We start from the raw sequence: 14,645 nt of genomic DNA, 5'->3' as shown, positions 1-14,645 counted from the left end.
ATTATTCTTGGTGGGAAGAGAGGAAGTTTCCTGAGAGTTCTCTAGTTGATCTAAGAATCAAGAATTACTTCAAGATTATCTATATCGGGACATCAGAACACTAACCACAGAAAGAGATGAGAAGGGGGCTAGGAAGCTCCGACTACGGTCCTACAAACACCGATCCGAACGAGGTGGAATACGTCGACCGTTAGGGCTGTCACTACCCTAAGGCTACCACAACAATCCGCAGGATTGGGTGCAATTCCAGGTAATTGCAAGACTAAACACCACGTCTAATCTATTAATTACTACTCTAATGTTTCAAAGATTAGAGCACTTGATGCAAGCGGGAATCTGTCGACGAAAGCTGGTCGGCAGTCTACCTTGGGGTATACCCACGGTAGTAGTTTATCGGTAGACGGTGCGCGAACTACGAACTCGACGGTGACGCAAGACACGGACAAGCTTTTTATCCAGGTTCGGCCGCCGAGTTGGCGTAATACCTACGTCCTGCGTCTGGTTGTATTGATTTGTGCTGAGAGAATATGATGTCCTAGGGGGGTCCCTTGCCCCTCCTTATATAGTCTGGAGGGCAGGGTTACAGATCTGGAAACTAATCCTAGTCGGTTACAATTGCCATAGATAATTCGATATCAATTCCTATTCCAACCGGCTAGAATCCTGCTTGATCTCCACGTCTTGTTTCCTTGCGCGAAACTCCGAGCTGTCAGATCAAGCCTCGAACTCGTCTCATAGTGGGCCAAGCTTCCTGGTTGAAGTCTAGCCGTAAGGGTATAGGGGTTTATACCCCCACAGCTAGTCCCCGAGCACCATGTATTGTGATGCAACACGCCGTCTTGAGCTTCTTCGATCAGCAAGGCTAGGCGTCTTCAACAAGTGGGAGGATCGCCCAAACAGTTGCAACGGTTCCTTGACCAACTCGAAAGACAGTTGATCAACATTGACATCGAAGAAGCAGGTTGTTCGAAGAATGCATGGTGCTCTTAAAAAAAATTTCTTTCCTGGTGAAGTGTGCCCACTTTACCTTTTTGAAAGGTAAAAGCATCAAAAAAGCAAGCAAATTCACCGCTAGGTGAAGTGTGCCCACTTAGTCCCCGAGCCTGGTAGTAGGTGACGCAGGCACGTGGTGCCAGGGTCAAAAGAAAATTCCTCAAAGTAGTTTTGAGACTGAGATGCATCGCTAGATGCATCGTACCGATGTAGTCCCCGAGCTTGCTGGAAGGCGAATTATGAGCCTTGTAGCAAGGTCTAAAGTGAATTTACCAGTCCCCGAGCATGTCATGCTCGCTTGCAATTGAAAAGACCAATCGACCAGTCCCCAAGCACTTAGCGTGCTTCTTGGAATTATATGTTGCTATACTGTACGACCAGTCCCCGAGCGTCGAGTGCTCAGTGGTCGGTGCATGCTTTAAAGCTTTGAGCTCATAGAATGAGCGACCAATCCCCGAGCGTTGAGTGCTCGGTGGTCGGTGCAGTCATTGAAGTTCCGAGCTAATAGACTGGGCGACCAGTCCCCGAGCGTCGAGTGCTCGGTGGTCGGTGCAGTCCTTGAAGTTCTGAGTTGATAGACTGGGCGACCAGTCCCCGAGCGTCGAGTGCTCGGTGGTCGGTGCAGTCCTTCAAGTTCCGAGCTGATAGACTGGGCGACCAGTCCCCGAGCGTCGAGTGCTCGGTGGTCGGTGCAGTCCCCGGATTGTTGACTCACTGGCGTATGTGTCTTCTTACTTTTGAAAAGATCTTTCCAATTAAAGTTGTCGTGACGAGGTCTCCTGACGATATGTCAGACGGATGCATGAAAAGTTGCGCCTGGCAACTGTACAACCACTCTTTGCATGGTTTGAGAAAAGGAAACCATTAATTGGTACGAAAACTCCGCCGCATTAATTGTCTATAATCATTGTAAACCGAAACGCCGCGTCCGCCGCACGGCCTGCCTACTTCCCGAGAATACAGGAAGTGGGAGAGGTGGGGTCGCGGGTTTATAAGGGCCTAATAGGTCCGCCTGTACCGCTTCTCCTGCTATTGCCTTCAAACATTCCGCTCTCATCTTCTCCAATCTCCTGCATCTTCCTAACTCCAGCCCACATTCGCACCTCTAATGGCGAAGAGCGACTCCAGGAAGAGGGCCGAACTGATGGCCAAGGAGTGGAAGAAGTCTCGCAGCACCACAAAATCTCTTGGTGACCTCGTCGATATGGGGCTTCTGCACGGCGCAGAGCTCGGCGGCTGGAGGGCACCGGAGGGGGAGAGCTACCCCGACCCTCGCGCCGGTGAGATCGTCGTTTTTGAAGATTTCGTTAAGAGAGGCTTTGGTGTTCCTGTTCATCCTTTTCTTCAAGGTCTTCTTTTGTACTATGAGATCGGGATTTGCAATCTGCACCCGAACTCAATTCTCCTTATTTCCACCTTCATCCACCTGTGCGAGGCCTATGTTGGCATAGAGCCGCACTTCGGTCTTTTCCGGTATCTTTTCTGCTTGAGGAAGAAGGGAGCAGTTGGAGGCTCCAAGGTTGCAGGTGGAGTATACCTCAACCTTCGTGATGGGATGAAGAATCGTTACCTGCACTGCCCATGGAACACTTCCTTGACCGAATGGTACAGGAAGTGGTTCTACGTCAGGGAGGAACCGGGCAGCTCCACGTTCTGCGACGTGGGATACATTCCCGAGAAGAGGACGAGCTGGACCGACCGCCCGGAGTTCGACGGTCCAGTGGCTGATCTCATGAAGCTGATCGACTGGTCGCGCCTAGACGGGCTTGGCGTGGTCGGCAACTTCATTTGCCGCCGGGTGATGCCCTGCCAGAAGAGGGTGCACTCGGCGTACGAGTATGCCGGAAGCGCAGACCCGACCAGGATGCGGTCGGAGATCTTGGAGAAAGCGGAGGTACAACAGCTGTTGAACGAGCTGTTTAACTTCGCGGATGGGGGCTTCATCCGTGGCAGTGATCGGGTGCAAGCCTTCAAGTTAGGACGACCAGCACCAAAGGTATGTAGCAGATTCTGTTTGATCATTCGTATATCGTCTGCAGTTGACTCATCTCTGTTGCTTTTGCAGGTCGGTGATGTCGACCGGTGCGCAGTGTATGTGTCACTGGCGCCGGGGATGGAAAATCCTGCGGGAGAGGTCCCGCCAGAGGAGGACGCTGCTCGGTGTACTCATTACACCAGCAGTGAGGAAGACCGAGCCCGCCCCGTCCCGACCTCCGAGGAGAGGGTAGCGGGGAAAAGGCCATTGCCGGCAGATCCCTTGCCGACACCGGAGCTGCCGGCAGATCTACCGGCGGAGAGCAGCCAAGCACCGAAGCGTCGTCGGCTCGTGCGGATCGTCGACGACGACGACGACGAGGAGGCTGCGCCGTCGTTGGTCCGACGGCCTCGGAGCCGCCCAGACACTGCGCCGGTCGCCACTGATCGAGTGGCCAGCAGCGGCGCCGCTGCCCTGCAAGTCGTCGAGATGGGGGCACAGGTGCCGACCGGCCGGGCGAGGAGGAGGTTCACCGCGACCCACCGTCGGTCAGACCTGTAAGTGTTCGACTTACGTATTTTGGACTCCTCTTTTTTTTAACTTTTGTTCCTGTAGTGCGGCATCGGATGTCGACCCTGGCCAAACTGCCGGCCAGGGAACGGGCGAGCCTGCCCGCGGTTCTGGGGATGCGGCCCCCCAGACCACAGAGCAGCCAACAGCTGCAGTCGCGCCTGGGAGCACCGAGGGGCTCCCGAGCGCGGCGCCGACTACAACAAGCAGCCCGACCAGGGCTGGAGAGGCTCCCCCAACTGACTCCTCAGAGAAGGGAAGATCTCCGACCGCTCCTCCTGCCGGGGGGAGTGAAGTCCCCCCGCCGCCCCGAGCAGGAGCCTCTTCGGCTGCGGGCTCCCCAGGTCTGGTCCAAGGGCCAGTGATGCCTGGGACCACCACCGGGGGTGACGCAGCACAGGAGGAGGAAACCCGGGCGGCCTCCGATGACGAGGTGGAAGAGATCGAGGGTCGTCCCCGTGATGGCCGCCAACACGTGTATGTGTGGCGCCAACGCGGGGATCACTTTATCGGGCATGAGGAGCTCGCCGAGTCCGAAGAGGCCGCCAGGGTGGAGCGCGCAGCCAAGCGCCTCGTCGACGAAGTCAAGGTAAGCGGCTTTTTGTGCTGCTGCGCATTCTTTTACCTTGTCTTGCATGGTCGTTATATGCTTGCTTTGTAGGACGTAATGAAAACGGCGAAGTACCGGAAACGGTGCTTTGACCAGATAGAAGGCGTCGTGGCCGAGAACAAGGCCCTTGCCGCGGAGGTAGACCGGTTGCGGGCGGAGGTCGGGGAGAAGGTGGTCGAGATGAGTGCCGAGAAGGAGCGTCGTCTCGACCTCGCTCGTCGTTTGGCCGACCAGTACCGGCTGCAAGAAGGTTAGTCACACGCTCCGAGCAGCTTCGCGTGCTTGTATAGTTTGCTTTGCTGACCAGTTTAGGATTCACGCAGATTTGGAGGAGGAGGTGGCGAGCCTCCGACAAGAGAAGGAGCAGCTCAGCCAACAGCTCGCCGGTGCGCTGGAGTCCGGGCGGCGAGCAGAAGAGGAATTGGGTCGAAAAGACCGGGAGCTATCTGGTAATGGGTGCCGCCTTGTTGGTTGCTGCCTGCCCCTTTATTTGTCCGGTATGCCGAAAGTAACGTTTCGTTTCGTTTGCAGTGCTCAAGGTGAACACCAAAAAGCACCTGGATGACCTGATCAAGGACCGGGACTCCTGGAAGGTCAACTGTTGCAGGATCTGGAAAGGAGTGTCCCCGGTCCTGGACTTGATCAGTCCCGAGCTCCCGGAGAGCCAGCCCCGCGCGCCGCAGTTGACCCCGGTCGAGAAGGCGCAGCGGGCGTGGGACTGGCTCCAGCAGTTTGTGAAGGACGCCGGGGAGTTTGCGGCGCGCACGTCCTCAGCATGGTGCGCGCCCACTACCCCCTGGTCGACTTGAGCAGGCTGGAGAAGGGGTACCCGAAGGAAGTCGGCCCACAGGAAGCGGACGAACTTCGGGGTAGTCTGCTGGACTTGTCGTCGACAGTGATCGGCGACATCAATCTGTGCGGAACGGCCACTCCTCCAGACCAGCCGAGTTCAGATAGGTCGGCCAGGGAGTTGTCGGGCGCGTCCGTTGCGGGAGATGGGCGGTCGACGCCTGCGGTCTCGACCAGCCAGGCGCCGGTGGCCCCGACCCCTTCGTCCGGGCAGCAGGGCCAGGCGGGTGATCAGCCCGAGCAGCTAGGCCAATAAAGTAGTCTGTAGGAATAGACTAGTGTCTGCCCGTCAGGGTATTTATTGTAAACTTTGTATGTAAAGTTTGTAATAAAGTTTGCTTTTTGTCATGACTGTTGTTTTGAGCGCTGTAAGAATATCTGAGTGACGTGTCACCGTATTTGTCTTGGTTGTCGCTAAGAGCATCCGTTGCGGGAGTTTTGCCGAGTGCTGTGTGTGACAAGGTATGGGCCAAAAATAGAGAATTTCATTATCAAAAATTATAAGATACTTACAAAAGAAAGTCATTAAAAATCTTTATGGATAGAAACGTCGCAGTTTGTCGATGTGCCAAGAGTTAGGCACTCGTGTTCCGTCTGGGTATGCCAATCTGTAGGACGTAGGTCGTGTGACCTCGGTCACCACGAAGGGTCCTTCCCAGGGAGTGGATAGCTTGTGCATTCCCTCCTGGCTTGTTTTCCATCGAAGCACCAGATCGCCGACCACAAAAGAACGGTCCTTGACATTCCTGTTGTAGTATCGCCTGACTGCTGCGAGATATTTTGCTGTTCGGAGACACGAAACTAAACGCTTTTCCTCCATGCAATTGATTTCGAGTCCTCTGGCGTTGTCAGCGGTTGCCTGGTCGAAGTGCTCGATTCTAGGAGATCCGAAGTGTATGTCAGACGGCAAGACCGCCTCTGCACCGTACACCATGAAGTAGGGAGACACCCCTGTGTTTCGACTGGTCTGAGTTCGGAGGCCCCAGACCACTGCCGGCAATTCTTTCATCCATCGACCGGGTGCTCTGTCGTTTTCGGTGTACAACCTTTTCTTTAGGGCATCAACGATCATTCCGTTGGCACGTTCAACTTGACCGTTGGCACGTGGATGTGCCACTGACACATATTTTATGACTATGCCTCTGTCATCGCAGAAATCCCAAAAAGTGGTGCCAGTAAACTGAGTGCCCAGGTCGGTGATTATGCTGTTCGGGATGCCGAATCTGTGTATGATTTGATTGAGGAACTCCACAGCCTTCTCGGAGGTTGCCTTGACCAGGGGCATGTATTCAATCCACTTGGAGAACTTGTCGATTAACACGAAGACAAACTTGAAATTGCCCGGGGCTGGTTTAAATGGTCCTATCATGTCAAGCCCCCAGCAAGCAAAGGGCCAAGACGACGGGATGGTTTGAATTTCATGGGTAGGTACGTGGGTCCTCTTAGCGAAAAACTGACATCCTTCGCAATGCCGAACCAGTTTTTCTGCGTCGCCGACCACGGTTGGCCAATAAAAACCTGCTCGGAAAGCCTTTCCGACCAGCGTTCTAGATGCGGCGTGGTTGCCGCAGGATCCGGCGTGTATGTCCTCCAAGAGCTTGATACCATCATCTTGGGGTATGCACTTGAGCAGTACTTCGGAGCTTGCGTTTTTCCGCATGAGTTTTCCGTCGACCAGGATGTAGTTCTTTGATCGTCGGATGAGACGCTCGTTCTCTGTTTTGTCCTGAAAGCCTGTCCCGTCTGATATGTATTTGATGAACGGGATACGCCAGTCACGCCCACCGGTTGTCGGAGTGGCGTCATCTATGAGCATTGCCTCGGTGGGTTGCTTGTCGACCAGGGGGGGGCTTACGCTCGGCTCATGGATGTCCTGGACGAAAATACCCCGCGGGATTTGGGCCCGAGACGAGCCTAACTTTGACAACGCATCTGCTGCTTGGTTCCTATCCCGGACCACGTGGATGTACTCTATGCCATAGAAGTTAGTTTCCTATTTGCGAATTTCTTTGCAGTAGAGATCCATCTTCTCGTGGGTTGCGTCCCACTCCTTGTTGAGCTGGTTGATGACCAAAGCGGAGTCGCCGTAGACATAGAGGCGCTTGACCCCCAGTTCAACGGCTAGTCGTACGCCATGTAAGCATGCTTCGTATTCGGCGACATTGTTTGACGCCGGAAAAAGGATCCGAAGGACGTAGCGGAGTTTGTCCTTGTTGGGTGATACGAACAATATCCCAGCGCCTGCACCGTTGATGTTCAAGGACCCATCAAAGAACATTGACCAGTGGTCTGAGACATCTGGAACGGAAGGCTCGTTGAGATCCGTCCATTCGGCAATGAAATCGACCAGGGCTTGAGACTTGACAGTGGTGCGACTCTGGAACTCTAGGGAAAATGGACATAATTCCATTGCCCATTTCACGATTCTGCCATTGGCGTCTTTGTTGCGCAGGATGTCCCCGAGAGGAAAGCTGGTTGTCACCAGGACTCGATGGCCGTCGAAGTAGTGCTTCAGCTTTCTTGACGTTATCAGGATGGCGTATATAAGCTTCTGTATTTGTGGGTACCTGGCCTTGGATTCGTTTAAAACTTCGCTTATGAAGTAAACGGGTCTCTGGACCTTGAAGACGTGACCTGGTTCGTCTCGCTCGACCACTATTGCCGTGGAAACAACCCTGTCGGTTGCAGCAATGTAAAGGAGTAGGTCTTCATTGGGCTGAGGCGCTGTGAGGACAGGCGGTGAAGTGAGGAAGGTCTTAAGCTGAGTGAACGCAGCGTCGGCTTCCTCTGTCCAAGAGAATTTTTCTGACGCTTTCAGTAGTTTGAAGAAAGGGAGGCCTTTTTCTCCCAGCCTTGAGATGAAACGACTGAGGGCGGCCATGCATCCGGTTAGCTTCTGAATATCCTTGACGTTCTTCGGTGGTCGCATGTCGAGTACGGCTTTGTCTTTTGAAGGGTTTGGTCGTATGCCGTCGCGACTGACGACGTTGCCGAGCAGTAGACCGGAAGGAACGCCGAAAATGCATTTCTTGGGGTTGAGCTTCCACTTGTACCTATTGAGTGCCTTGAAGGTTCGGTCTAAGTTGTCGATTAGGGTGCTCGCGTCCCTTGTTTTTACGACCACGTCGTCCACATAGGCCTCGACGAGGTCATCGCGAATCTCGTCGTGGAGGCATTGCTGGATGGCCCTTTGATAAGTGGCCCCGGCGTTTTTAAGTCCGAAAGACATGGTAGTGTAACAGTATGCGCCGAAGGGTGTGATGAAGGATGTTTTGATCTGATCTTCTTCCTTTAACGAGATCTGGTGATAACCAGAGTAGCAATCTAGAAAGGAGAGGAGTTCGCATCCGGCCATTGAGTCGACCACCTCGTCGATGCGAGGAAGACCAAAAGGATCTTTAGGACAGTGTTTGTTGAGATCGGTGTAATCAACGCACATTCTCCATTCATTATTCTTTTTGCGTACAAGAACCGGATTGGCGAGCCAATCGGGATGATACACCTCTTTTATGAATCCGGCTGCTAGAAGCCGTGTTATTTCTGTCCTAATAGCCTCCTTTTTGTCACGAGCAAACCGTCGCAGTTTTTGCTTGATTGGTCTTGCGGTCTTCGAGACGTTTAAGGAGTGCTCGATCAGGTCTCGTGGGACACCGGGCATGTCTGCGGGTTTCCATGCGAAAACGCTCACGTTGTCCCTTAGAAACCTGACGAGCGCGTATTCCTATTTTGGATCCAGGTTAGCCCCGATGAGGGCTGTCTTCTCGGGGTTGCCTTCGACCAGCTGCACTTCTTTGTACTCCTTGGATTTCGAATTCTTTCTGGCTGTCTCCTGCTCAGGTAATCGGAGCTGGTCGGGGGGCAGTTGTGCGGCTTGGTTTGCTGTTTCCGCCATGTGGATTGAGAGGTCAATTGCCTCGGTGATCTTGAAGCTTTCTTCTTCGCAGGTGTACGCAGTGTAGACGTTGCCTCTGATGGTTAGGACGCCCTTCTCCGTGGGCATTTTAAGGACTAGGTATGAGTAGTGCGGGACTGCCATGAACTTTGTCAGCGATGGGCGGCCCAGTATGGCGTGGTAGGTCCCGTCGAAATCCGCGACTACGAAGTTGATGAACTCCATCCGGAAGTGATCGGGTGTGCCGAATTGGACAGGCAATGTTATCTGTCCGAGGGGGACCGAACTTTGACCTGGCAAAACCCCCCAGAATTGGGCGTCGTAAGGTTTTAGTTGCGCCGGTGATATCTTGAGGGCGGGCAGGCTGTTGCGGAAGAGGATGTCGATGGAGCTTCCCCCGTCCACGAGCACGCGCTCGAATCTGATGCTATTGATGCAGGGATCAAGAATTAGTGGGAAACGTCCCGGTTCTGGGATAGCGGCCCACTGGTCCTTCCTGCTGAACGAGATCTCCCTGTGGGACCAGGCGGGAAATTTCGGATCTGCGATCAGCCCGTCCGTGCTGTCTATGTTGAGGCAGGCTCTCTTTAACAGCTTTCTTTCTCGCTTGGACTCAGTGGAGACCTTGCCCCCGAAAATGGAGTGGACCACGTCGGTGGGGCTAACGTATTGGTGTCGGGGGTCCCTGTCTTGGTCCTCATCCTCATCTTCGTGGTCGTGCCCGTCGCGTTTGTTGCTTTTCTTGGCGGAGTCCTCTTGGGCGGCCCGCCGTGTATAGATACTTTTGAGGACGCGGAACTCTTCCATGGTATGGTTAGACTTTGGGTGTAGCTGGCACGGTCCCTTCAACGTTTTGTTGTAGTCGTCTTGGTAGTCCCGTCGTCCGTTGGGACGTTTGACCGTGTTTACTTCGTGGTCGTATTCACGAGGGCGCTTTCCTCTGAAGTCGTCGCGGCTGTCGCGCCGCCGATCCCAACCCTCTCGGTGATCGCGGTTGTCGGAGCGGCGGTGATTTCTGTTGTCGTAGCGACCACGACCGTCATCTCGCCGAGAAGGCTGGTCGGGGCCTCTCGCGTCGTCTCGGATTAGTTTTTCTGCGTCATCAGCATCGGCGTAATTTTTAGCCGTGGCGAGGAGCTCTGCTACCGTTGATGGGCGCTTACGCAACAGCTTGTTCCTCAGCGCTTCATGGAAACGCAAGCCCTTGATAAAGGCTGATATGGCCTCGTCATGAGAAATCTTCGGGATTTTGAGGCGCATATCCGAGAATCGTCGGATATAATCGCGCAGAGGTTCATTCTTCCTGTCTCTTATCCTTTCAAGGTCATACTTGTTTCCGGGCTGCTCGCATGTGGCGATGAAGTTGTCGATGAAAGCCTGTCGTAACTCTTCCCAAGAGTCGAAGGAGTCCTCGGGCAAGCCGAGAAGCCACTGATGACCAGCCTGGTCGAGGACTACGGGGAAGTAGTTAGCCATGACGTGCTCATCTCCTGCCGCTGATCGGACGGCGATTTCATAGAGAGTGATCCAGTTCTCTGGATTTTCCTTGCCGTCGTATTTTTTAAGTTTTTCGAGCTTGAAATTGCGGGGCCACACGACCTGGCGGAGGTGTGAGGAGAACTGCCTTAGGCCCGGAGGACCGTGGGTCGCATCGTACTCGATGCGGCGCAGGTTTTCGTGGACTGCTCTCTCTGCGGCGCGCCTGTTGATGCGGTCCCGGGCATCTTTGGGAGGGATGTTGTGGCGGAGATCCCCGTGTTGATCTTCTTCTTCTTGGCCGCGTACGCGGTTCTGCTGGTGGCGGCCATCGGCGTCCCGACCACCATCGTCGCGCCGTGAGTCCCCTCGACGGTTGTCGGGGGAGCGGCTGCGGTGACGCCTGCTGGGCGAGGCCCGGCTACGATTAGTCTGGTCGGAGGCGGCTTCCGTATAAGAGACGTCCTGGACTCTCTTGAGCAGAGTGGCTATCTGTCCCATTGCGGCGATCAGGTGTGCTCGGATGCTGGTCCGGACTCCCTGGCACTCGGGGGTGTCAGGAAGCCGATCCAGGTTGGCCATGGCGACAGCCACGTTGGCGATTGGCGTTTTGTAGACCGGCTGGTCCCCGACCATGTCAAAGGCATCGTTGAGGTTACTTGGTGGCATCTGTTGTTGCTCGTCCGCACGCCATCGGGCGCGATCGGCGTTACGCTGTTCGCGGAGTTGCCTCTGGTCATCTGTTTCTCCGTCAACAGCTGGTTCGTCGGCGCTGACATTGAACACGATATCCCCTCGCCGGGGGGGGGGAATATCGGGAATCGGTCGAAACCCGGAGGGTGTGAAGGAAAATCCAGGTCGTAGCCCTCGTCTTCGGTGTTTATAACCTCGGTGGGGACGGAGCCGGTGCTTGAGTTGGTGCTGGAAACCTGGCCGTCCCGTAGCTCTCAGATTGTCACCATGTTGACATGGTGGCGATTGTTCCTCGTCGGCGACCAGCCCGCTTTGCTGAAAACGGATTGGACATGCTGTGAGTAAACAGAGGCTGAGTTGTTCAGGCCGCGAGGATAGTCTTCCTTTTTGAGCTCGACGGATCGTCCTGAGGGGGTTGAGGTTATCGTCAGGGACGTTCCCAGCCGTTCGTGTGTGGCGACACGAGTTGGCCGGCGGGATTTCGAAAAATCCGCTCGAGCAGCTTGGTCGGGCCGGCGCAGAACTCCATCTATTAGTTGGGAGACTTCGAGTAGCTTGGAGTCAGCGCGATCGAGCGCTTGGAGGAGGTCCGAGCAGTCGATCTCCTTTCCCTTGTAGAGCGGGAACGGTGGTCGGGAGCTTGGTGCCGTCATGCGTGTGGTCGGAGACGGCGTGATCTCAGATTAGATCTGGATCTCTTTCGGAACCGTGGTCGCGAAGCCGCCGCTGCACGTCGTCCACGTGATCTGGCCGACGGTGAACGTGAGGCCTTCGGGCACGGTCGCGGAAGCTGGGATCGTGACCATCTTGTTCGCCGGAAAAGTTGCACGCACACCCCCTACCTGGCGCGCCACTGTCGACGAAAGCTGGTCGGCAGTCTACCTTGGGGTATACCCACGGTAGTAGTTTATCGGTAGACGGTGCGCGAACTACGAACTCGACGGTGACGCAAGACACGGACAAGCTTTTTATCCAGGTTCGGCCGCCGAGTTGGCGTAATACCTACGTCCTGCGTCTGGTTGTATTGATTTGTGCTGAGAGAATATGATGTCCTAGGGGGGTCCCTTGCCCCTCCTTATATAGTCTGGAGGGCAGGGTTACAGATTTGGAAACTAATCCTAGTCGGTTACAATTGCCATAGATAATTCGATATCAATTCCTATTCCAACCGGCTAGAATCCTGCTTGATCTCCACGTCTTGTTTCTTTGCGCGAAACTCCGAGCTGTCAGATCAAGCCTCGAACTCGTCTCGTAGTGGGCCAAGCTTCCTGGTTGAAGTCTAGCCGTAAGGGTATAGGGGTTTATACCCCCACAGAATCCAATAAATAACTTGAATGTAAATAAAAGTAATTAAAGAACTCAGGAATTGTGAATTGAAGAACCTGGAGAACGATGAAGGACGAACCAGTTGCTGCAAAAGTACAATGTTGAGAAAGATCCGACAGATCCGGCTCCTCCTCCGCTCTCCTCTTCTCTCTCCCTATTTTCTAAATTACAACTAGAACTAACTAGAACTAGAACTAGAGGAACTAGAACTAGAACTAGATCTAGATGAACTAGAGGTAGAACTAGAAGAACTAGAGGGATCCTCTCTACTTGGATGAAGAATTGAAACCCTAGCTTTGATTCTGTAGAAGAGGTATGATCTCCAGGGGCCAGGGGACCTTGCTTATATAGTCTTTTTAGATGAATCTGGGCCGTCAGATCAAACCGACATTGATCGTGTGGTTTTCCTTGAAGTATTAGGTCGGTGGAGCATGATCCCCGAACTTCACCCTGATTGGTCCAGGGGGGAGGGCGGGCGCCCAGTAAGGGAGGGCGAGCGCCCAGTGCCCGACTCCGTCACGTCTCTCGTTCGCTCCCGTGGCTTCTAGACTCTTCTAGATGGTAGATAATTGCGCGTCAAGTTAATATCTCTATGTAAACCCGACGTGTGGGCCTTTCTTCCGTATTTCCTGATAACCCCCTGAAGAAATAGACAAACACCAAAACTCGTGGAATTCTGTCAGATAAAACCCTAAGTCTAGGTGTTGGTTGCATATAAGTCCTTTTCCATGATTAGTTGATGGTTAAATGTGAGCATTAAGGACCATCAACAGTCTATTTTTCCATTTGGTTAAATTTGAGCCAATCCTAAGCACATTTGTTCAAAATCCAAGACGGGTTTTGGTCAAACTTGGTCAAATGACAAACTAAATTACTTAAAATGAAAAACTTTTGAGTACCAAGTTGTTAGATATCATCAAGATCTAAACTTTTTATATAGACAATTTTTCCATTTGAGAAAGTTTAAGTTCACAATACCCACCAATTCTTGAATCTCACACAAACTATATGAAACTACATGTGTCAATTGTGGATTTTGAACTACATCTTCGCAACACTTTGTCAAATGCAAAAATGGTCTATATGTTAAATGTAGATTTTGATGAGTGGAACAATATTGGTATTCATGACTTTTCCGTTCGAGACCATCTAGGGTTCCGAAAACCGATGCGTGGCTATGAATTCTATCAAAATTCAAAATTGAGTGGTTCAAACTTTTTCAAAAGAAAAGTTGACCATTAGACAAAATGTAGAACTTGATGAGTGCAACAAACGTTGTATTCATTACTTTTCCATTTGGAACCATATGGGGTTCGGTCAAAGTGTGTGTTTTTAAAAACCAATACTTTGACTTTGGTCAAACTTGGTCAAATGACCCATTTGATGACTTGAAATGAAAAAAAATTGAATACAAAGTTGTTAGAGATAATCCGATGTAATGGTGAATATTGTTGTAAGCATAAATAAATAAGAAATAGATAAAAAAAAATTTAAAAATAATCCGATGTAATGGTGAATATCACGTATATCATGATTTTGGAGATAAATGATGATAAATAAACAAAATTTACGTTTAAATTGCACAAACAAATTTTTCTATCAAAAACATCTGCTTTAAGATATTAAATTTAAATAATACATTTTTTGCATTAACAAAATACTAATTATTTTTCATATTTAAGTTTGCTAATATAAGTGTTGAAAAGATTTTATGTTTCCAAATTTATTATGTAAGCAATTAGACAAAAAAATGGAACTATTATTTTTTAACAAATTAATACCTATTATTGTATTTACTATGCAATTAACAACATTAATATAAATATTGTATGCATAAATAAATAAGAAACTAGAAAATACATTTAGTCCCGGTTCTAGCTAGGAACCGGGACTAAAGGGTGGACCTTTTGTCCCTGTGCATAGCACCAACCGGGACTAAAGACCCTTTAGTCCCGGTTGGTGCTACGCACCGGGACTAAAGGTACCCGCGTGTATATAAGAAAACACTCATCTTTCTCCTCGATACAGTTCGACTGAGCCCTAGTTTTCCTCCGCCGCGCGCCGCACCCCGCCGTCGCCTCGCACCCTTGTCCCCGGCCGAGTGCCGCCGTCGTCTCGAGCCCAGGAGCGTCGCCGCCGCCAATACCGCCACCCCGCGTCCCCTGCCCGAGCCGAGGACCGTACGGAGCGCCGCGTCGAGCTCCGACAACCCGAGCCGAGGACCCTTCTTCTTCTACGCGCGGCACCGATGACCCTCGTCC

Source organism: Sorghum bicolor, chromosome 3, assembly GCF_000003195.3.
Source record: "Sorghum bicolor cultivar BTx623 chromosome 3, Sorghum_bicolor_NCBIv3, whole genome shotgun sequence".
In the NCBI taxonomy this organism is placed as follows: Eukaryota; Viridiplantae; Streptophyta; class Magnoliopsida; order Poales; family Poaceae; genus Sorghum; species Sorghum bicolor.
The sequence above is the reverse complement of the archived record's forward strand: the minus strand, read 5'-3'. Positions refer to the sequence as shown.